Here is a 24,808-nt window from a genome sequence, read left to right on the forward strand (position 1 = left end):
GCATCTCCGGAAATTATGACAATTAGAACACAAGGCCATTCCCACTCTGCAGAGCCTCTATACTCAAAACTCCCTTCCAAGCCAATGCCCCATCTGTTCTGAAATGTTCAACATGTTGACATAATTACAAGAAGAATTATATAGTGTATGGGTACCATTCTGACAGGGACAGAGTAAAGGGACAAAGTAGGTGATTAAATAGTTAATCCCACTTAGGGGACTATAAGTAGAAAAAATATGGGAAACCCTTGTAAGTTAATGATTATTCAAGAAAGCAGGTTTGCTGAACCACAAAACCAAGCAGGCTTGCTTAGCAACAAAACCATGCAGCAGAACACTAGACAGGCATCCAAACAACAGAACAGTGGTGGCATGAGACCCACATACTGCCCAGCGAGCACAGTAAGTTAATGATCCCCAGGACACGTTCTCTATATGCATAAAAACAGTTATTTGTGGACCTAGCTTGACCATGTAGGGATAAGAAAACTCTCCTGAATAACAAGGAGGAGTTGATGATGATGGAAGCACAGCATCTACTCAAGAAAGACAAGAGAAGCTTTTCTCCTCCTCCCCACTTTTCCTTTGATTATGAAACGCAGCCCAGTAAGTTCTCAGGGCACAGCCTTTCTTATCTGCCACTTCTAAACCTCATTGGTTTTCTATTCTAATAAATCACTTGTCTATCACTTTGCCTCTCGATTCTTTTCGGCGCTGAGACATAAAGAGCTACATAGCACCAGAGCTCTGAAAGACACCGCGGTTTCAATTCTATAAATCCATTTAACTTACTATTCTTGTACTACCTATAGGCTTAAAGTATCCCACTTAATAAATTGCTGGCAGCCTTCAAATAGCACTGAAAGGAATATATAACAGCTTTAAAACATCGGATTAATAAAAACGAACATATCCATGATTACTTCAAGATTTGTGGTCAAAGATACTTAGACCTAAACTGCCTAGATTGTTTAGCTTTCTAATTGGTAAACATTTACTAGGTTACCAAAGATACCAAGTATGCTCACGGCTCCTTTGTGTCTAATTAGTCTCACTAAAACAAGGATTGACAGGGTGATATAGTTAAGTAACAGATGGCAAAAAGACACACAGTCCAGCATGTATCACATCCCTATTTCTCAGTATTCCAAAGAGTGACTGAATCTTGAAATCAACTAGGAAGGAATGGCCTGAATGTGTTTATTCAACTAAGAAGAACTGATAACCAGTCATGTGGAGGTTAAAAAATTCAGAGAGGGTATGACTGGCTTTTAGGACGGGATGGGACAGAAAAAGTGGATTAAAGTCATTTAGAAGGTATCGAACAGGACTGAAATATGAATTCTGAATACTTAAGCGACTTCGTGATATCAAAGAGGTGGAGAAAAAAAAAAAGAGGCGAGTGGTATATATTCTCCGAACCCTCACACAGGGTGTTAAATTGTGGCTAAAAAGCGCTGCTTTTAGCAGTGCCTGCGCTCTATTAAAAGAAGGTGAGGGGGGAACTCTGAGAGGACGTTTCCTCCAGCGGAGCGAAGCAGTTCGCTGCAGCAACCCCTCCCTGCTCTCCCTGGGATCTGCCACTCTAGCAGGTGAACCGCCAAGAAAACAAAAGGACTGAACAATGGCGTGCGGGACGCCGAAAGTCGGGGGGTCCCCAAGTTCATCACCTCCCTACACCCCGAGAGTGGCTTCCAGGCATCCCCCCCTCCCCCGCCCCCCAACCTGTCCTGAGACACCTGCCCCAGAGCCCGGGAGAAGTCCTGCGGGCAAAAGGGCAGGAAGGGCCGCTGACAGCCTCGGGCGGAGGTCAAGCAGGAGGCGTGGAGGGGGGCGCCACACTCCCGGCCACTCGAGCCGTAGGTGGGACGCTCCCGTGAGGGGAACCGGCCTAAACGAGCGAGAGCGAACGCCCGCGTCTCCCCGCGTCCAGCGACGGGCCGGGGTGGGCGTGACGCCATGACGCAAGGCACGCGGGCGGCGCTCCGGGGCGGGGCAGGCGCGGCTGGGCGGGGAGGGGGCGGGAGGAAGGAGTGGGAGGAGGGGGCGGAGACAGCGGGGGCTGAGGGAAGCGGGGCGGGGGGGAGAGAATGGCAGTTGCGGCGCTGATTCCCGGGAACCGCCGTCAAGACAGAACTGCGGAGGAGGAGTTCGGGAAAGCGGCCGTCGGGACCCCTCCTCTGCGTTCCCCCCGCCCCAGCTGAGAGGCGCCTGGGCGGCTCTGAGGAACCCTCCTCCGTGTTTCCTCTGGCCGCTGCCGCCGCCGCCGGGAGATGGGCCTGCTCGCCCGCAGCCCTGCGCCCTGCCGAGGAGTTGAAGGTACGGGCGGGTCCGGGGTGGGGTGAGTGGGGGAAGGCTGCACCCGGGAGCCGGAGGGCAGGGGCGCGACTCCCGTTTCCGACGCGGGGCTCTCCGGCCGCTCCCCGGGACAGAAATGGACTCGGAAATCCCACGGGAGAGGCGCCCCTTCTCGCGCTCTGAGCGGCGGGGCAGGGGCGGCGCCGGGGGTTGACGGGCTGGTTGGGGGTCAGGCCTCGCGCTGGATCCGCGGCCCCCACTCCCCGGCTCGGCCCCGGCGCTGGCGGCCGCGCGGGCGGGAGGCGAGGCTTGGGATCCGCCCCGCGAGCCCTGTCCTCCTGGCCGGGGCAGTCTGGGGCGACGGCGGCCGACCCGGCGGTGTTGTGACGGGGTCGGAGGCGGCGCTCCGCTCCGGCACTTCCCCGGCCCCCCGGAGCAGGCGACGCGGAGGGCGGCCGCGGCAGGGAGGCGGCGGCGGGGGCGGAGCGCATTCCTGATGGGTGAAATCGGCTCTTAACGGGACTGATTTCCGGGCCTCGCTGCAAAATTCGGAGCCGGAGCCAACGCCCCCCACCCAACCCCCCACACCCGGTGCAGCTGGGGGCTCCCTGGGGAAAAGAGAGAGGCATGCCCCGGGGAACGTTCATCCGGGGGACGGCCACCCCCTGCAAAAGCAGAAATTAAACCGACGAAAACTGGTGTGGCCTTGGGGTAAAGTATGTCTTAAGAGGGGGGTCTTCCAGGATTGTCTCTTCGTGCTAAACCTTGAGAGATTTCTCCGTCTTCATCCAGCAAGTAATGCCACTGTTTTTAATTTCCAGTTTTTCCTATCATTTGAATTCCCCTCTATCGTTCCCCATCCCCTTTCATTAATAGGAGGAAGGAAAATAAGTTTAGGGTTCATTAACCTCACGACAAGGGCAGTAAATAAAAGAGGGAAAAGAATGGCTATATATGGGAGAAAGAAAGATCTTATCCCCCCCCCCCCCCCATTAGCTCTTGAAGATAGAAATAAACGAACGATGCTTTATCTGGTTAATATTTACTATTCAGAATGTTGCTGAAAGTCTTGTTGGGTGGACGTTAAAAAGGACAGCGTTTAAATGCTGCTGCAATTTTCAAACCCAGGTGTTGGCTGCAAATGCTCGTGTTAAATGTTAGTAAACAGTGTAGGAATAAAGCTGTTCTTTCCTCTGATCGGTTGCCTTAAAATGTTCCTGATTTTTCCTTTCCATTCCTTTTTTTTGGGGGGGGGGGGGGAAGTGGTAAGAACATGACTGTGTTTTCATTTATACATATGTATTTTTTTATTTTAACTAAATTCCTTGACCCATTTTGTTATGTGAAGTCTGATGGTATGCCCAAGTTTCATTTTCAGTTTTGCCATTAACCATCTTCATAAGCATCTTTCCACTTCGGTTTATAAGTCAAGCCATTTTTACCGTATTTGCCAGTTTATGCTTCCTTAACACCCAGCTGTCAGAACTGAATCGAAATGTAAATATTTCTATTTAGAAAATGGCGATGATCTATTGTTAACATTTCAGATGTTCCTTGCCTGCTACTTACAATTTAGATTGTAAAGATTTAGAGTCTTGGGACTTAATAAATAAACCAAATTATGCAACAACAACAAAACCTCTTTTTGTTAGCTTTATTTCTCTTTTTATTATTGTATACAATGTAACTGAAATTTAAATTTCATATGTCCTCAGGAACTGTTTTAATACCTTAACAAAGGGTCTTTTCTGAGGAAAAATTACATTTGGCCAACTAATGTTAGTGTGTGTGCTTAGTCGCTCAGTCCTGTCCGACTCTGTGACCCCATCGACTGTAGCCCACCAGGCACCTCTGTCCATGGGGATTCTCCAGGCAAGAATACTGGAGTGGTTTGGGAGTTTTTCAGTATCTGTGACTTCCAGGAAGATTCCAGTGAGGTTATATTTTAAAACTGTAACATTATCTTAAGAGTTGAAACACAACTCAATTTTTAGTCTACAGATAGTAGCTATTTGAAATATTGGTGTTTCCTTTGGATGGTGCTTCACTTGATCATTAGAGTTTATGTAAAGAACAGCCCATTTTACGGTCTTTAGACCAGTATTGGAATTTTTAAAATTTTGGTGGTATTTATAGAATTTTGGGTGCCTTTTTACTAGGTTAAATGAAACAATGTTTTTTTTTTCTACTTAATATGTGAAAGATACTGAGATAACTGTCTATTTATAAAGCTACTTGAGCATTTTAGTGGAAAATAAATGCAAATCACAAATTTGAAATAGAGGAAGTTGTAAGGTAATACTTTTGTAGTTGTTGATTAAGACACGTGGGGTCGCCTCTCTGTAATGGGATCAAATTGAAAGAGTATCTGTATGGAGTTGTTAGGTGGAATTAAATATAGGTAATTTGAAACAAACTTATCATTTGAAAGAATCTCTTGTATATTATGGCAGGTTCTGATTTTAAAGCACTTACATTTATCACAGAAATTCTTTGGTTTCTCATCATCCCTGCCCACCCTTATCCCACTCCTCCCCAATTTGGAGAGCATTGAGGATTGAAAATGTAGTTTTCTGAATTTTCTAGGGAGGAGAAGGAACAAATATTTGTGACAACATGTAAAAATCCTTAGGTGCTAGGCAGAAAGTAAGCTGGGGATAAATTTTGTCACATTTATATCTGAATTGCCTTCTTCCATTTCTTCTCTACTCAGATTATAAAGGAAATCTTAGAAAATTCTTATTTGTTTTTCTGATGTTTCTGACAAGTGACAATTGATTGTCAAACTCAGGCTGATTTCCTGCTTACTAAGCTTTATGATCTTTTATCATTTAAGGCCCATTTAAAAATTAGGCCATTTTGGACTGAAGGCCAAAAAAAAAAGTTGTACTTCTAACTTTATATTTGATTGTATTTGCATTGTATTTGGTAAACTAGCACTAGTAGTTTAATGATGGTCTGAAAGGACTCATGATCGTATATGTAGTATTTTAGCTTAAAGGTTTGGGTTTGATCTTTTTTAAAAGCAAAATGTTAATCTTATTACTTATGGAGATCAGCTAAATTTTCCTTAGGTAATATTTTTTCCTCCAATCCGGAGTAATTATTATTTTTCTTTGGCCTTTTAGTTTTTAAATTATGAGGTATCAGTTTGTATATGTAGCTTTGTATAATGTTGAAACAGCTATATATAACCACACCTGCACAGCTAAAAACCAAGGGATAGTATTCCTTTGCTAAACACATCTGTATTTCAGATGATGGTAGATTTCAACCAAAAACATCAGTGAAATCATTTTGGGTGTTTCAAACTTGGAAACTTTGTTTCTCAATAGCTATCATATGTCCATAATACTTTCTGTATTAAATTAAGAAAGATTAACACTTTTGATAAAGTAGTTTTTGCTTGCTCTTTGTAGCTGTCAATAAAACCTGAACAATTGTTTATTGGTAACATTTTCTTGAAAGTTATTAGCCTAGAAAACATTGTATACTCTTGTCCTGTTGATGTTACCTAATATTTTGTTTTAAAAGTCATGTACTCAAGAAATGCTACTTGTTTTTTTTAAATTTCTACATGATAGTTTTTTATGTGAAAGTCTTAGTAGGACAAAACCAATAAAGAGTTGTTTAAGTCCTCAAATAAATTTGTGTGTTGAATTTTGATGCAAAATCCACAGCCTGATTTGTTGAAGCTGAAAAAAAACTTTAAAACTTGGTCTTGGGTCCAGAAATCTGAACTCAGCCTCTTAAAATTATGGACACTTCGTATTTTCAACCTCTGTCCTTCTCTGGAGACCCCTGAATACTTACATAGTATTGTAAGTCATGTATCACAAAAATAGATGACCAGTACTATAAATGTACTGATGATTCATATTTTGTGATTTCTAAGTCAGGTATTGGCATTTGCTCCCCAAATGGTGTTCTGTTATTCTTATGCATTACCATAAGTGAGATAATACATATGATATATGTAGTGGAAGTATAAGAGATAATGTAAACTCTGTGATGGCAGGGACCATTATCTTTGTTTATTCTTTAAGTCTCAGCATTTAGCATAGGCCTGACAGTGATAGATGTTGGATTAAGTATTTGCTAACTGAATAAAGTATGTATAATGTAATTATATCATACCCCTAGTAGGGCTATCTAATGGAAATATAATGTAAGTCATAAAGATTTTCTTTTAGTCACATTAAAAAAGTAAAAAGAAACAGGTGAAATTAATTTTCAAAATATATGTTATTTAATCCAACATATACAAAATACCATCTCAGCATGTATTAATGAATGACTTTACATTGTTTTATTCATACTAAGTCTTTGATCCACTATGTGGTTACACTAGACAGCATAGCTCTAGGAATATTTTGTTTGACATGTTTGTTCCTTTCCACCGAAATTCTTTGGTCTTTTTGATAGTCTTTTTCTAACATGGCTTTTGAATCCAAATACAGAAGCACAAGTATCATTGAATTGGAATTACTGAGTTAAACTGAGTCAGAATACCTGACCTCTTTTGTTTGTACAGCTTTCTCAAAGTGACTCTGCCTCACTTTCCCTGTTTATAAAATGAGGGAGAATGCGCTATCATCTATTTCATTTTATTAGTATAAATTATGTCTTTGAAGATTCCCTGGTGGCTCATTAGTAAAGAATTCTGCCAACAAAAGAGACAGTTCAGTCCCTGGGTTGGGAAGATATCCTGGAGAAAGTAATGGCTACCCACTCCAAAATCCCATGGACAGAGGAGCCTGACGGGTTACAGGCCATGGGGTTGCAAAGAGCCTGTCATGACTCAGCAGCTGAGCACATGGGTGCACGCGCGCACACACACACACACCCCCACCCACACCCGTGTCTTTGAAACGTTTAACTACTCAGACAAGACTGTTAGAAAAGAGGTTTTCTCATTACTAGTAACTTGTCATAGCAGATCTGAGTGTAAAAACAGAAGGAAGAAGTACCCATGAGACTACTCTGTGTGGAGGTCCTGGTGCCTCCCACACTGGAGTAAGTCGCAGTGGATAAATCAATACAAAGTGCTCTTACATTGAGTCAAGAGAGGTGACTAGGTCTACTCCAGAACCAAATTTTAAACCTCTTATCTATTTAAATATTGCCTGAACTAGTTTATCCTTCAGTTTTTGTTTATATGAATAACCAACACTTCTTATATAGGCATCCTTAAAATCATGAAATAAAGCCCTTGGGAAATAGAGGGTGGGCACTGATTAAGTGCATATAAATGGGGAAAATAACTCTGTCATCACAGGATATGTATGGTATAGCACAGTGATTCATTCTTTTATCTGAACTAGGGGTTGCAGTGGTTACCTGGTAAGCAATTATGCATGACCAAATATAGCTAAATCAAATACATAGCCAAACTAAATAGATATCTCCTGATAGCCATATGCTTTCATTAAAAATAATGATTTATTGCAATTACAGATGAACCTCCCTTTACTTTTTGCATAAACATAACACATTTTACTGATAATTTCTGGAATCATGCAGTAGATTGTATGGTAGCCCTCAAAAAGATACGTTCACATGCTAACCTCTGGAACCCATGAATGACACCTTATTTGGAAAAAAAGTCTTTACAGATGTAATTAAGGATCTTGAGGAGATCATCCCAAGCTATCCAAGGGGCCCAAAATTCAATGACAAGTTGCCCTTATAATGGAAAAGTAGAGGGAAATTACAGACAGACAAAAGAGAGGGAGATAAACAGAAGAGGTGGAGATAGTGTGACCGTGGAGGGAGAAATTGGAGTGATGTGGCCTCAAGCCAAGGGATGCTTGTGATCACCAGAAGCTGTAAGAGGTGAAGAACAAATTCTCCTATGCCACCCCAAAAGGGATTATAACCCTGCTGGATTTGAGGCTTTTAGCCTCCAGAACTGTGAGAACATAAATTTCTGTTGTCTTATGTCACCCGCTTTGTGGTAATTTGTCACAGGAAACTAATATACAGTCAAGAATAAAAAGATCTGTGCTTATCTTTATTTTGTATCACTTATTGTGACTGTCGGAGATAAGACAGTCCTTCCTTTGGAGTGCTTATCCATTCTTAGAAATATCAGAGGAAGCGTCTTAATACCCTCAAGCCTGAACAGGCTAAGAAATAGTTTATATTCTGTAAGATACATTGTTATTGTCTCTCATGTCATTCTTCACTCCTCCTGCCAATTTGCCCCTATTTGCTTTTGACTTTTTAAGATATAGTTTATATTTAGGGGAAGGGTGAAAACATAATACTGATGGGATAGACCAACAGGTTTTGTCTTATGAAGGTGTGATTCCTTCTACCTTCCCTGTCTCCTTTACTGGATCCTCCTGTAAACCTTGTAGCTTAAGGATGGAGTGCCACAGGGTTCAATCCTTACCCTTCTTTATTTACTCGTTTGGTGAGTTCATCCATACTTGTGATTTTACACACCATCCAGGAAACAGTTTTTCTCAAAATTTTATCTCTAGGCCAAACTTCTTCATAAACTCCATGCTTGTCATTTGGGTATTTGGATGCATATTCTCACCTAAGATTTAAAGGGAACCCCTGCTCTTAGCTTCTCCCTAAAACTTATTCTTTTCACAGCCTTCTCCATTTCAGTGGACAGCAGTTTCAGCCTTCTGGTTAATCAGGCCAAAATCCTCTTGGAATCCATGTCAGTTCTGTCAGTTCTACTTTCAAGACATATCATTTTGCCCATCATCATGTTTCTCCTAGGGTATTGCAGCTGCCTTTTAACTGTCCATGTTACTGTGTTTATCTCTTCTTGTTCTGCTCTTTCTGCTTTATTGACTATGCCAAAGCCTTTGACTGTGTAGATTACAATAAACTGTGGAAAATTCTGAAAGAGATGGGAATACCAGAGCACCTGACCTGCCTCTTGAGAAATCTGTATGCAGGTCAGGAAGCAACAGTTAGAACTGGACATGGAACAACAGACTGGTTCCAACTAGGAAAAGGAGTACGTCAAGGCTGTATATTGTCACCCTGCTTATTTAACTTATATGCAGAGTACATAATGAGAAATGCTGGGCTGGATGAAGCACAAGCTGGAATCAAGATTGCTGGGAAAAATAGCAATAACCTCACATATGCAGATGACACCTCCTTTATGGCAGAAAGTGAAGAAGAATTAAAGAGCCTCTTGATGAAAGTAAAGAGGAGAGTGAAAAAGTTGGCTTAAAGCTCAACATTCAGAAAACAAAGATCATGGCATCTGGTCCCATCACTTCATGGCAAATAGATGGAGAAACAGTAGAAACAGTGGCAGACTATTTTGTGGGGCTCCAAAATCATTGCAAGTGGTGACTGCAGCCGTGAAATTAAAAGATGCTTACCCCTTGAAAGAAAAGTTAGACCAACCTAGATAGCATATTAAAAAGCAGAGACATTACTTTGTCAACAAAGGTCCATCTAGTCAAGGCTATGGTTTTTCCAATAGTCAGGTATGGATGTGAGAGTTGGACTATAAAGAAAGCTGAGGGCTAAAAATTGATGCTTTTGAACTGTGGTGTTGGAGAACTTTTGAAAGTCCCTTGGACTGCAAGGATATCCCACCAGTCCATCCTAAGGGAAATCAGTCCTGAATGTTCATTGGGAGGACTGATGTTGAAGCTGAAACTCCAGTACTTTGGCCACCTGATGTGAAGAGCTGACTCATTTGAAAAGACCCTGTTGCTGGGAAAGATTGAAGGCATGCAGAGAAGGGGACAACAGAGGATGAGATGGTTGGATAGCATCACTGACTCGATGGACATGTGTTTGAGTAAACTCTGGGAGTTGGTGATGGACAGAGAGGCCTGATGTGCTGCAGTCCATGGGATCGCAAAGAATCAGACATGACTGAGCTACTGAACTGAACTGAATTCTATTCTTAACACTAGAATTATCCTTTTAAATTACTAATATCCAGATTCTAAACTATCTTGTTTAGAAGCCTCTTAAGCCTCCTCTAAGTTTTCCCATCTCGCTTAGAAATAGAAGTCAGAGTTCTTACAGTGGTCTGTGAAGCCCTACACAAGCTGGGCTGATAACATTCTGATGTGTCTCATATATTCCTTGCTCATTTCCCTTAGACCTCATTCTGGCCTCTGGGCTATTCCTTGAACCAATCAGGCACAGTCAGCCTTAAGGCCTTTGCAGTGGCTGTTGCCTTTCCCTTGGATGCTCTTTTCCTAGATTTCCTCATGGCTAACTCCCCTCAAGTCTTTGTTTAAATGTCATCTTCTCAGTTAGTTCTGATCACCCTTAAAAAAAATTGTCATGTGGCACTTCCCAGGTGGTCCAGTGGTTAAGAATCTGCTTGCCAGTGCAGGGGACACAGGTTTGATCTCTGCTCCAGGAAGATCCTGCGTGCCTCAGGGCAAGCCCATATGCCACAGCTCCTGAGCGCACACATCACAACTAGGGAAGCCACTGCAGTGAGAAGCCTGTGCACTGCAATTAGAGAGTAGCTCCTGCTTACTGCAACTAGAGAGAGCCCAAATGCAGCAACGGAATTTCAGCACAGCCAAAAGTAAAAAATTTTTAGTAATTGTGATCAGCACCACTCTTATACACATTCTCGATTACCTTTACTCTGGTTAACTTTTCCCCCACATTTCTAGCAAAGAATGACAGTAAAATATTTAGGTGACATGTTTAGAAAATTATAAACTTCTATATAAAAGAATAAAATAATTTTTAGTAGTTTATAATTACTGATGTAGAATGATTTGTGGACATAAGATAGGAGTTGGGCCTCAAAGAATAGTAGGAGTTTAAATAAGCAGAGCAGTGCGGTATGGGTGTGTGTGTGCTCAGTTGTGTCTAATTCTTTGCTGACTTCATGGACTGTAACCCGCCAAGCTCCTCTGCCCATAGAATTTTCCAGGGAAGAAAATCCCTTGGGTTGCCATTTCCTACCCCAGGGGATCTTCCCAACCCAGGAATTGAACCTGTGTCTCTTGCATCAGCAGGGAGCTTCTTTACCACTGTGCCGCCTAAGAAGCAGAGCAAAGAAGGCAGAAGAGAGTATTCAGGCAGAGACAAAGACATAGGAAGTGTCATGGAGGTGAAGCTATGTTTTATTAATATATTTAACAAGTAGACCAGTCAGCTGGAGTGTGTTTTTATGTCAGAGAATGGTAAGAGACTAAGGTAAGATTGTGGAAGCCTTTGAACTGCATGCAAAGTTTAAAATTCATTTATCTGTGGTAAGCAAATGGATGTTTGTAAGCAGAACTTAAAGGCCAATGTGATCAGTCAGAAACCAGCTGATTAATGAAGGTCTTGTCAAGAGTGTAAAATAGTAGAAAGAGGACTAAGAGTTTTTCTGGCACATTAGCCGTATGGATAAATCAAGTAATCTCTAGACCAGCACTGTATTGCACCAGAACTTGCTGCAATGATAGAAATATTCTAGACCTGCACTGTCCAGTATGGTAGCCAGTGGCCATATATAGCTATGCATGCATGCTAAGTCGCTTCAGTCATGTCTGACTCTCTGCGACCCTATGGACTGCAGCTGGCCAGGCTCCTCTGTCCGTGGGCTTCTCCAGGAAGGAATACTGGAGTGGGTTGCCATGTCCTCCTTCTGGGGATCTTTCCAACCCAGGGACTGAACCCTCATCTCTATGTCTCTGATAGGTGAGTTCTTTACCATTAACACAACCTCGGAATGGCGTATGTGGCTATAGAGCTTTTGAAATGTGACTAGTGCAACTGAGGAACTGGAGTTTAATTTTTTTTTAATTTTTTAAATTTATGGCTAGTGATGATGTATTCAACTGAGTAACTCTAGACTGCAGTTTTCTCACTTAAAAGCTTAACGTTAGATTGAAACATTATAGAGTCACTAAAAGTATAGGTTCCACAATCAAATGAAGTTGTTTTGAGGAACTCACGAGGGTATCTAGCAGATTCACCTGTGTATGACTAGTATTTGTGGAATAGTTCCAGTTTGTAGCCTTTGCATTTTTTGAATCTCCATGACTTAAAGAGATCCCCTCTGTCTCTTCATTGCTGATTTTTAAATTGGGGGTTGTTTATGCTTTCTATAGCTAAATATTTATAGTTAAAATATCTGATATGTCTAATTAAATACTATGTTGTACAATTATAGTTAAACCCATTTTGTTTCTTTTGAATTCTTAATGAGAAAGCCATAACAATGATAAACCTTTATGATTGTTTACCTGTTGTGTAATTCTTATCCAGATTCTCCTGCTTTCTTTTGAAAATACTCCCTTAGTTGTCTTCTCCTATAAAATTAATAAATTTCATTTGTATTTCAGTTCTGATTTTATTTGGGGGGTACATATTTAGAGGGAAGCTCTGCAAATGCTGTGTATCTGGAGCAAAAATAGACACATTTTGCTTATTGTGCCTCTTGTTTCCCAAGAGACACTGTTGCTTCTGAGAATTACTTTATAATTTGAAGACAGTTTTAAGGATAGTTTTTAGGACTTCTGCCACATAACTCTTCCAGTCTGTGCTCTACCTCATCATGTACATATGTTGTAAAATTAAATACACACACAAACACACACATAATGATTTACCCTAACCAAAGGTCTCTACTTTCTCCACTCCTCATGTTCTTTAGTAGAAAGAGACAAATGAATTTCCAAAATTGGAAATATTTTTATCAATACAGTATCAATTTTTATTAATTTATTGTTATCAATATTTTTTTTAAAACTTACAGAAAAATTGGTTAGGACAAAATTAGCCCAAATACTTAATATTTGTAATTGTCCAAATAGAAGTATTATTCAGATTAATGATGAAACTGGTAAAATTCAGTTTGCAATTCATTCCACTGGATTTACTTCATTCCACTGGATTTACTAAGACCAAAGAGTATACCAACACTTTAGAGAATTGGAGATATTTTTAAAAGAACAGAAACAAAAATTATCTCAGAAACTATTATTTGTCCACTTTTAACCCTAGAGTAAGTATGTATTGGGCTTTCCAGGTGGCTCAGTGGTAAACAATACACCTGCCAATGCAGGACATGCGGGTTCAATCCCTGGGTTGGGAAGATCCCCTGGAGAAGGAAACGACAGCCCACTCCAGTATTCTTGCCTGGGAAGTTGCGTGGCTCAGCGGGCTCCAGTCCATAGGGTTGCAGAGTTGGGGACGACTACGCACGCATAGTGTGTGTTACAGCTGTGTATGTGTTTGTATATTAGAATCATAGTCTTTTAGAACTAAGAGACCTTAGGCTTTACCTCATCCCATCACTTTAGCTTTCAAATAAGAAAGTTGAAATTCAGAGGTACACAAACTTGACTAATATCTCAAACTAGGTTTATATTGCCCTTCTGTTGATGTATAGCAGTGAGTATTTTAACCAATCAAAAAGATTCTTTTTTTTTTTTTTTTTTGACAGCCCGGTCTTTTTTTAACCTGTTTAAAAACTTTTTTTCATGTCTCTGGGCACTCCATCACACACATCATTTTGCACTATGCTTTTCCATCCTTTTCCTTATTGCTGTGTTGTTTGCCCTTCTAAATAGTTCCTGGAAGGAGCTAGTCAAAATGTTTTAAGTATTTTTTTGTTGGAAAATGGAATGAATAATGCCTTTTCTTTCTATAATAGTTTAAACTGTCTTTTTTGGGGAGGTTTTGTGGCATACGGGAATGAACTTTTAGTTTATGTTTCTAGGAGATCATAGACATTATCTAGAGGTAGAGCTCAAGGTAGTATATTTGAGTCTTGATAAGTATTCACTTTCCAAAAAACTTCCTGGAAACAATGTGCCTATGTTAATGATCTGTTGAGCTTCCTCCACCTCCCTTATGTATAAAAGTAGTTAAGTTGAATTTACTTATTCCATTTTTAATGTTAGACTACTTATTGTAGGTTTACAACTATATAAACATAAGGGTGAAAACTATATTCGTCTTGGAGAAATTTATGTTCTATAATGGTATATTCCAAACTTGCAAGTGGCTAAGTATTCTGATTGCATTAGACAAACCATTAGAGAGTCAACAGTTTGTTTCGTTTTATTTCTAACCTTAAGCATGATAATCTTTTTTTTTAAACAGGTTTAGCCAGTAAGTGGCTTAGTTACATTTGTGTCATCTTCTCAAATATTTATAATGGCTAATATTTGTCAGGTGATTAATATGTCATACTAGTGCTAGATTCTTTATATATTTTATTTAATCCTAGTAATAATTCTGTCAACTGTAGGGTATTTGTTATTCCTATTTTACAGTGTAGTAAACTGTCTTAGTTTAACGCAGTGTCACACAGCTAGTGTCAGAATCTGAACTTGAACCCAACCCTTGTGACTCTGAAGTCCATGCTTTATTCTCTGAATAAAAATAAGCTATTATTACCCTATATTTGTTTTCAGAATTTTCCTTCCAAGCTACTCTTAAGTATTCCCTCATTTTATCTCATCTTGGGTAAGATAGTTGTGTCTGAAACAAAAAAACCCCAAATCTTATGGTGGAACTCTATAAAAGTTAATTTTTCACTCACACAAAGAACCGTGTGGGTGACTCAGGTATCCCAATTCCTTCCATCTTGTGACTCACCTGGCCCCAAAGACCTGCTTGGTGTCAACCACTGGAATTACTACATTCAGCCAGCTTGTGAGGAAAGGGAGAGAGCTCAAAGGATGATTGAAAAGATGATTTATGGACTAGTTCTGGAAGGGGCATGCATCATCATCCTCACATTTCATTGGCCAGAACTAGACACATGACTGCATCTAGCTGCAAATAGAAGGAAAATGTAACAGGCTAACACTATCTCTACTTAAACGCTATCTCTATTTAAAATGGAACAGCACAAAGAAGTAAAACGTTTTGATGGCCAGTGAGAAACAGTCAGCAATGGTGCTAGAAATATAACCTAAAAGCCTTTTAATTACTGGAGTGTCTCCTCAGAAACACGAGCACATTATATACAGATCTAAGAAATCTGGGTTATTGACTTACAAGGTGAGGATTGATGAACTTAAAAAAATTTTCAGTGGTAACTGCCATTTTAAGTGAAGATGACATAATAGGTCTGTAGTATCTTTATACACAGCTGTCCTTTGAATGTACATCAGTTAGCCATTATTTGTTAGATTTTGTTTTTTAAATGTGTGATGGGTTACTCTAGGCCATCTACATACCTTATATTCTTGCATTATGAATTTAAGACATTTGTTTTACAGATGAAGGCTGTTTATTTTTTTAAAACTTTTCCCCAAACTTAACTCTTTGGAACTGCAACTTATCTTAAAGGAATAGAAGTGTGTTCTAACTGAGCTAATAATTAGAATAGATATGAATATAATACTAATAATGTAAATTAGTGAGAGCAGACCCAATTTACAGAATCTGATGTTAACTTCAAAAACCTGTATGCAGGTCAGGAAGCAACAGTTAGAACTGGACATGGAACAACAGACTGGTTTCAAATAGGAAAAGGAATGCGTCAAGGCTGTATATTGTCACCCTGCTTATTTAACTTATATGCAGAGTACATCATGAGAAATGCTGGGCTGGAAGAAGCACAAGCTGGAATCAAAGATTGCCGGCAGAAATATCAATAACCTCAGATATGCAGACAATACCACCCTTATGGCAGAAAGCAAAGAGGAACTAAAAAGCCTCTTGATGAAAGTGAAGGAGGAGAGTGAAGAAGTTGGCTTAAAGCTCAGCATGCAGAAAACTAAGATCATGGCATCTGGTCCCATCACCTCATGGGAAATAGATGGGGTAATAGTGTAAACAGTGTCAGACTTTATTTTGTGGGGCTCCAGAATCACTGCAGATGGTGATTGCAGCCATGAAATTAAAAGACGCTTACTCCTTGGAAGGAAAGTTATGACCATATTTTAGCATATTTAAAAGCAGAGACATTACTTTGCCAACAAAGGTCCATCTAGTCAAGGCTATGGTTTTTTCCAGTAGTCATGTATGGATGCGAGAGTTGGACGGTGAAGAAAGCTGAGCGCCGAAGAATTGATGCTTTTGAGCTGTGGTGTTGGAGAAGACTCTTGACAGTCCCATGGACTGCAAGGAGATCCAACCAGTCCATCCTAAAGGAGATCAGTCCTGGGTGTTCATTGGAAGGACTGATGTTGAAGCTGAAAGTCCAATACTTGGGCCACCTCTTGCAAAGAGTTGACTCATTGGAAAAAGACCCTAATGCTGGGAAGGATTGGGGGCAGGAGGAGAAGGGGATGACAGAGGATGAGATGGCTGGATGGCATCACCAACTCGATGGACATGGGTTTGAGTAGACTCTGGGAGTTGGTGATGGGACAGGGAGGCCTGGCATGCTGCGTTTCATGGGGTCGCAAAGAGTCAGACATGACTGAGCAACTGAACTGAACTAAACTGATGTTAACTTTTACTGGCAAATTAAAATCCACCATGTCAGCAGTAGTGGTTAACCTTTTGTTGTACTTTACAATTCTTGGAGAATCTGTTGAAAGCTGTGAATTCTATCTGTGAAATATACCTAAATTTATAATTTAGTATACATTTTTAGAGATTTCATAGATTTCTGTGAAGCCTATCCATGGGTAAGCTGTGTTTTTAAGCATTTTTATCCTTCACCAAAAATTTATTATTGTGCCTATTATATTTTTACTTTAACAGACTGTTTAAAGAGATGTTTAATAAGTCAGAGTTTTTATAAGAGAGTTTCTCTCTTTAATATTATTTGGACAGCAAGAATGACACCCAGAGCCTGCATTACTGCTATAGCTGAATTTCCAACTATACTGGGGAATAGATTTATTAGAGGAAAATATAACATTTCACATTTGACACCAGCAAGATGAATGACATAACTTAAGATAACTTTAAACGTTTAAATAACCTTTTTGAGCAATATGAAACTTCATTATAATGAACTTTAGTGATGTATCACTGTACAGAGAAAACCATATGTGAAAAGCCATAGAATTTAATGAACTTGTTCAGATATACAAAACTCTATTTACTTGGGGCCAAAATTAGCTTGTATGTAGATACATCATTTCTAGTACATAACTTCCAGTTGTGGTCTGATCAAAGGATAGCTTGTGATGATTAATTCTGTTTTTTATAGTCAGCTACTACATTAAATTGTACCTGCTGCTGCTGTACCTAGGCATAGTTAAATTTGATATGTTATTGTTTGCGACTCTGTATAAGAAATGCTATGGAAGATAAATATTTCCTTTTTCCATTGCCTTAGGAACTTTATAACTCTGGAGGAAGAGCAGGGCCAAAACATGTAGTTAAGTATAGAGGATATCCCCCACTGTTTATTCACCAACATTGGCTTCTGAAGTTGTGCTCAGTTAGCTAAGTTTATTTTCTCTGTATTAGATAATTTGGTCAGATAACTAATGATCCCTCTTTGTACAGCTTAAATTGCTGTTTATGATGCTAAAAAACTACTGTCACTGTGAAAAATAGAATACTGTCAAAAGCACATGTGTACAGTCTTTCAGAAAGAAAACTTTAAATAGATATTGATAAATATTTAGATTTGGGAACTAAAAATGTTTAGATTATGGGACTATCATATATGCTCATATAAAATCAAGTCTTTTCTTTCAAAATTATGCTTATGAAAAAAGGGAAATCACTTTATTATAATTTATATCCTTGCAAAGTCTAGTATTACTGTTTGGGGAAGACATAGTCTAAAATGTCTTTGCTCAGTGCTTGGTTTGGATGCCCTCGAATGAAAGTTCCACAGAACAGGGTCCTTGTCTCTCTTGTTCACTGTTCTGTGTCTACCACTTGGAAGAGTATTTGGCACATGACAAACACTGAACATACTTGTTGAAAGAATAAATGAATTAATGCTGATAAAGAATAATGAATTGTATACTTAAGCCAAAATTTCCTATAATAATAGCATCATATACAGAATAAAGAATATTATATCTTAGATCTTTAGGTAAAGGTATCCTTTGGAAAACTGCCAAATGTTTCCCCTGCATCAAATGCATACAACTTTCCTCTTGAGGAAAAGATCATTCAACACAGGACAGCTGAAAATCAAGCAGAAAACTAGGCTCAAGGTGTCAAGGGATGGAGTTTGGGACTGCCAGAATGGCTGGAAATTGAGTGGATAAATCCTCAAAAGGAGGGAGTTATAGTTGGATAGCCCTAAAATCTATGAAAAACTCCCCTAAAATATGCTAGTGACCCCTGAACTATGGAGAGATATTCCGTGGAGCTCAGTGGAAGATAATAACAGTTAAACTGGAAAAGCTGGCTAAAGATTTCAGTTGGTACTCTGGTCAAGAGAGACAATTTGGTGTTTGATTCCCACCAAATTAAAGGAGCTTGGTAAAACATTTGTGCTCAGAGACACATTTTAAAACAAAACCATGCCTCCACAGGTTAGACTTTATGAGCCAGAGATTTAACTGTCAGGTATACTAAAAATTTTCACTCTTAGGAGAAGATATCTCTACTGTATAATGGCCACAATACCCAGTTTATAATAGGCAACTACTAGACATGTGAAGAATTGGGAAAATGTGATGTAATGTCACGGCCATTGACCCCAGAATGATAGCGGGCCCTAAAATTAGCAGAATTAACAGACTTGAAAGCGACTATAATGTATTCAGTGACCTAAAGGGAGATACATGATCATGATTACTGAATATAGGTGGGCAATTTCAACAGAGAAATAGAAACTATAGAAGAATAGACAATCTAGAACTGAGAAGTACAATTGAAGTAAAAATTTTACTGAATAGATTTAACAACAGACTGGAGAAGGCAGAGAAAAAAGTTGATGAACTCGGTAGATCAATGAAAATTTGCAAATCCAAAGAATGGATAAAAGTACAAAAAATGAACAGAGCCTTGGCAGAAAGAGAGAGAAGAAAGAGACACAGACAGTAGAGTAAAAAAATATGTAAAGAAATACTTGCCAAAAATTAAATCAACTTGAAATTGAAGAAGTTCAATGACCCCCAACTATGATAAATACAGGGAAAATAACATTTAGGTATATTTTGATCAAAGCTGCTGAACATCATAGGTGGAAAGAAAATATTAATGCAGCCAAAGGAGAAAAAACACACATTACTACAGAGGAATTAAAATATCAGTGAAGGATGACTTAATCAGAAATGATTGGTGATCAGAAGAAAATGGAATGACCTATTTTAAGTTCTGAAAGTAGGAAGTTATCAACCTGGAATTCTATATTCAGAAAAGAATACTCATGAAAATGAAGGTGAAATAAGACATTTTTCAAATAAACAAAACTTGAGAGAATTCATTGATAGGAAATCTGCAACACAAAGAAATGTTTAAGGAAGTTCTTCAGGCTGGAGGGAAATACTATCAAGACATCAGATGAAACTTGGATCCACAAGAAGGAATAAAGAGAACCACAAATGGTAAATGTGTCAATAAATAGATTTTATCCCCAGAAAATGTTTTGTAAGCATATAAAGTGATGAAAGAATTTACAGAAGAACTGGTAGATGTGATTAAATAAACATTTTAAACCTCTTTACTGCAAAAATAAAAAAATTAAAGGGCAAATATTAAGAGGAAATAAATATGAAAGTTTTAAAATTGAAGAGGACCATTAATATTCCAGTGTAAAAACTGGGCAAAAACATATGAGCAGATAAATCATTGAAAAAATAAAGAGGGCTATAAGTGTGAGCAAATGTTTGGTTTGTTTAGTAATCAAAGAAATAGAAATGAAAGTAGCTTACTCTTTTTTCCCCACGACTTAGAAAAAGCTATTGAAATAATACAGAATGTTCATTAGAATCCAGGGAAATAAGCACCTCTCCAATTGGTGGGAGCAAAAATTGAAACAGAACAGTTTGGTTGTTTATTTCAAGAGCGTATTTTTGAGTTACTACCACCTAGAAAGCAGCTGGTATTTTGGAAGTCCCTACCACCTAGATAGCAGCAAAAATTGGAACAAAACAGTTTGGTTGTTTACTTCAAGAGCATATTTTGGAAGTCCCTAACCACCTAGATAGCAAGAAATTTATACACTAAGAAGTAGCTTATCAAATTAGGTCAGAGGTAGTTAGAAAGGAGATAATTATTCAGTAACTAGTGTTGAGAAAACTGGCTAGCCATTTAGAAAAAAATCAAACTTTGATCTCTACTTAGTTCTAATATGAAAGTAAATTGAAATGGATAAACAATGAAAGCAATAAACAAACAAAATACAGAAGTACCAGAAAGAAATATGAATGAATTTTAAAAATGTGATCTTGGAGTGTGCAGGATTGTTCCAAGACAGGTATAGAATCCAAAAGTCATAAAGAGAAAAATATGTGAATTTGAACACACACACGCACACGAAAGTTTTCATTTCTATGTTGGAATATTGCCATACAGGTTTTTTTTTTTTAATATTTTAAGGTATTTGACACATAATAGTAGAGTTCCTTTATATAAAAAAACCTTACACCAGCAGCAGAATATGAACATGTGGTTCACAGAAAGCGAAATGTGATTAAATTAATTAATTTTTTTTCTTTTATTCATCATCTTCTCTCAACCTCTCAACATAAATATATATTGCTGAAGAAGTTTAATGGCCTTTAATAGTTTTTTAATAGAATCTAAAATAGAAAGTGTTATTTATCTCCTTTCTTGACTCTCACTTGAATATGAAATAGCTTGGGCTTCAGTCATGACCAGAATTAATGATCAATAGAAACTGTGCTGGTAATCTCTGTACCTGTTCCTTTCTCACTTCAAACAAACAAAAACTACTTTATATTTAGTCCTCTTTCTGTTTTCTTCAACAGTGCTAGTAGGTGTTTTGGCATGCTACTTTTATTACCATGTTCTAGAGGTGCTGAACTGGGTGTCAGACATCAGTAAAAGAAATTAGAATCAGAAACTGTGGATACTTTTAGTGTTTATCAATACAAAATTATTGGGTTTTCTCCATTTTTTTACTTTTGTGAGAAGTAATAGAAGAAACCCAATTTTAGCTGAATAATAGGCAAAAACAGATATTCAAGAGTTGAGTGAGATTTTTCTCTTGGGAAATAATTTCTTTATTGTCTTTTTTTTTTTTTTTTTTTGCCCAGCCTACTTTCTGCAAAATATCCTTTCATGAATCTTAAATCACTTAGGCATGTGGATGATTAGTGAAAGTGAAGTCACTCAATCATGTCCGACTCTTTGCGACCCCATGGACTACAGCCTCCCAAGGCTCCTCTGTCCATGGGATTTTCCAGGCAAGAGTACTGGAGTGGGTTGCCATTTCCATCTCCAGGGGATCTTCCCAACTCAGGGATTGAACCCAGGATGATTAGTAGATGCTACTGCTAAAATGTTTGTGGTTGGGAGATGTTTATTGGTTGAATGTTTTAAATCTCTAATCCTTGAAGTTGTATAATGTCAAGCTATTTAACATGATCTTATCTATCCTATAGCACTTGTGGGGTACAGATTATTTTTACAGTTTAAAAAGCTGAATGTAGTAAGGTGGTATCACTTAAAAAGAATCTTACAGCAGTAACAAGCCAAAAGCAAAGATATGAACAAATCCTCAGTTCCTTACTTCCACGTCTGTGTGTCATGCATCATGATTGATTTATCCAGTGTGTCTTAGGCACATACTGTAAGTTACCAGTTGGGTCAGGCACTAGATATAAAACCTGTTTTACATGTCATTTCAGCTAACATGGAGGATAGTGCCAAGCTTTAGGCTGTGCCAGCTTCACTTTCTTGTCATGTCTATTTGAAGTAAGTGGAGCTCAGACTCAGGAATGGACATTATCAAAGATTTTTATAACTGACAGTGTCTGGCCAGGTCTTGACTCCCAAATTCTCTTCTTTATATATCCAGACTGAATGTTTTTATTTGCTACTGCAGACCCACTCCTCATCCTCCCCTTGCTCTGTGCCCCATAGGAGTCTCACTTACTCTCAGGACTGCCTCCCCTGGCTTCCTTTGTTGCTTTCTCATTGGGTTTAGCCAGTGTGAGGCATCGGTGGGCATTAGAGTGAGGCATTGGTGGACATTAGAGCTCTCCAGAAGAGAGAAGCTGGATGTTTATTCTTCCAACTGCCATTGGACAACTCCCTCCCTGCCCTTTTTTCCCACAGGGTAACAGGGGCTTTCTGAGTACTTTGCCATCACTGTTGGTTCCTTTAACCCTATCCACACCTTTGTAAATGAGCACTTCAGTTACCTCTTTGAAAATGCTTCAGGTTTTGGCCAGGATCCTAAATGCTATATACAGCTTTTCAAACATAAGTTGCTCTTTGTATGGATTTGAGCTTTCTAATTGCTCATATCTATCCTGTGTTTGTAAGCTGAGCATTTAAAATCTACAACACATTTTCACTTAAAACAATATTGTAATTATTGTAATTAGATACTTCACCTGGAATGCTCGACTTCCATGATTTTTATGAAATATAAAAAATAGTGTTCTGCCAAATTAGATTATTTTTGATGTGTCAGTACAAAGTTATCAGCACTTATACTACATCTTCGGTCAACAAGGCTTTGGCACACATGGTGGAAATACCTGTTGTGGGCCATTCCTATTTCTCATTGTTCAGTTGCCAAGTCATGTCCGACTCTGCAACCCCATGTACTGCAGCACGCCTAGCTCCCCTGTCCTCCACTGTTTCCTGGAGTTTGCTCAAATGCGTGTTCATTGAGTCAGTGATGCTCTCTAACCATTTTGCCTTCAGTCTTTCCCTGCATTAGGATCTTTTGCAGTGAGTTGGCTCTTCGCATCAGGTGGCCAAAGTATTGGAGCTTCAGCTTCAGCATCAGTCCTTCTGATGAATATTCAGGGTTGATTTCCTTTAGGATTGACTGGTTTGATCTCCTTGCTGTCCAAGGGACTTTCCAGGGTCTTCTCCAGCACCATAATTCAAAAGCTTCAGTTCTTTGGTGCTCAGTTTTCTTTATGGTCTGACTCTCACATCCGTACATGACTGCTGGAAGAACTATAGCTTTGACTATACAGACCTTTGTCAGTAAAATAATGTCTGTCCTTTTTATATGCTGTCTAGGTTTGTCATAATTTTTCTTCCAAGGAGCAAGCATCTTTTAATTTCATGGCTGCAGTCACCATCTGCAGTGATTTTGGAGCCCAAGTAAAAAAAATCTATCACTGTTGCCATTGTTTCCCCATCTATTTACCATGAAGTGATGGGACAAGATGCCATGATCTTAGTTTTTTGAATGTTAAGTTTTTCAATAGCTTACTGAAAGTTATTGATAAATAAGTTAGCTATCAATAACTCTTGACTATATTAATTATTTTTAAAAAGCTAATCCTGAAACTATTAATCTGATATTTGTCTTGTTCCAGATATTAAAGGAAATGTTTTCAGTTTCTCACTGTTGAAAATGTTTGCTGTGTGTTTGTCATATATGGCCTTTATTTTATTATGTTGAGGTAGGTTCCTTCTGTGACCATTTTCTGAAGAGTTTTTATCAGAAGTGGGTGCTGAATTTTGTCGAACACTTTTTCTGCATCTATTGAGATTATCATATTTTTATCTTTCAATTTGTTAATATGTTGCATTACATTGATTGATTTGTATATGTTGAAGAATCCTTGCATCCCTGGAATAAACCTCACTTGGTCATGGTGTATGATCCTTTTAATATGTTGTTGGATTCTGTGGGCAAGAATTTTGTTGAGAATTTTTGTATCTGTGTTCGTCAGTGATATTGGCCTGTACTTTTCTTTTTTTGTGATGTCTTTGTCTGGTTTTGGTATCAGGGTGATGCTGGCCTCGTAGAATGGGTTTGGAAGTGTTCCTTCATGAGGTTTTTTTCTCTTTTTTTTTTTAATGGAACTTTTATTTTTAGTACCTAAAGTAATGAAAAACAAGAAGCCTTGCTTTGGAGACCAAGCATACAGAAATTCTGTTTTTAAGTGCAAGAGTTTAGCAGACTCTTTAGTATTAGTGGTTCTTCACCACTAATTTAGTGTGCAACTAAATTACTGAGAACATTTGCAAAATATACAAGTTCTAGACCACATTCTCAATTTGATTGGTTAATTCTAGGGTGGAATATGTTTTTGTTGTTGTTTGTGGGGTTCAATTAGGGTTTTTTTTTTCCAACCTGTAAGCAATAGATGCTCATGATATAATTGTAAGTTATGCAGAAGGCAGAAAGTGAATACTAAAGATTATGCTCCCCAACATAGCTGTTATTAATGGTTTAATATTTTTCCAGAAATTCTGTAGGTAACCTGTAAACCTCTGTGGGTGCATTTTTTTCTCACAAATGTTTTCATACTATATATATTACTGTTTTGCAGTTATTGTTGCTCATTCAGTGTTATATAGAGAGATCTAGTCCTTATCATTACCTGTAAATTGTGGTTGATTCTTTTCTTTTTACCAGTTCCCCTTTGGACACTTACTTCCAAGTTTTGTTTGGGGCTTGTTTGCCTCGTTTTGTTTCCGTCTGTCAACTAGGATGCAGTGAGTTTCCTTGCACACTTTCTTTGCACACTTGTGTCCTTATAATTTCTGAAGGATAGATTTTACATGTAGA

At 38.8% G+C, this 24,808-nt stretch overlaps 1 protein-coding gene across 2 annotated transcripts in view; it reads left to right on the forward strand.

Annotated features, from left to right (window-relative positions):
- The first annotated feature begins 2,050 nt into the window (after positions 1 to 2,050).
- The window catches only part of RNF19A (ring finger protein 19A, RBR E3 ubiquitin protein ligase), a 55,826-nt gene continuing 33,068 nt past the window's right edge, over positions 2,051 to 24,808 (forward strand). Inside the window, exon 1 of one of the 2 annotated variants that reach the window (XM_020900011.2) lies at positions 2,051 to 2,319. The gene's annotated coding sequence lies outside the window, so the exon portion shown is untranslated. Of the gene's footprint in view, positions 2,320 to 3,014; positions 3,094 to 24,808 lie in introns of those variants that run through there. The other variant, XM_020900012.2, reaches the window with a different exon arrangement.

The sequence above is a fragment of the Odocoileus virginianus genome, chromosome 15 (assembly GCF_023699985.2).
Source record: "Odocoileus virginianus isolate 20LAN1187 ecotype Illinois chromosome 15, Ovbor_1.2, whole genome shotgun sequence".
NCBI lineage: Eukaryota > Metazoa > Chordata > Mammalia > Artiodactyla > Cervidae > Odocoileus > Odocoileus virginianus.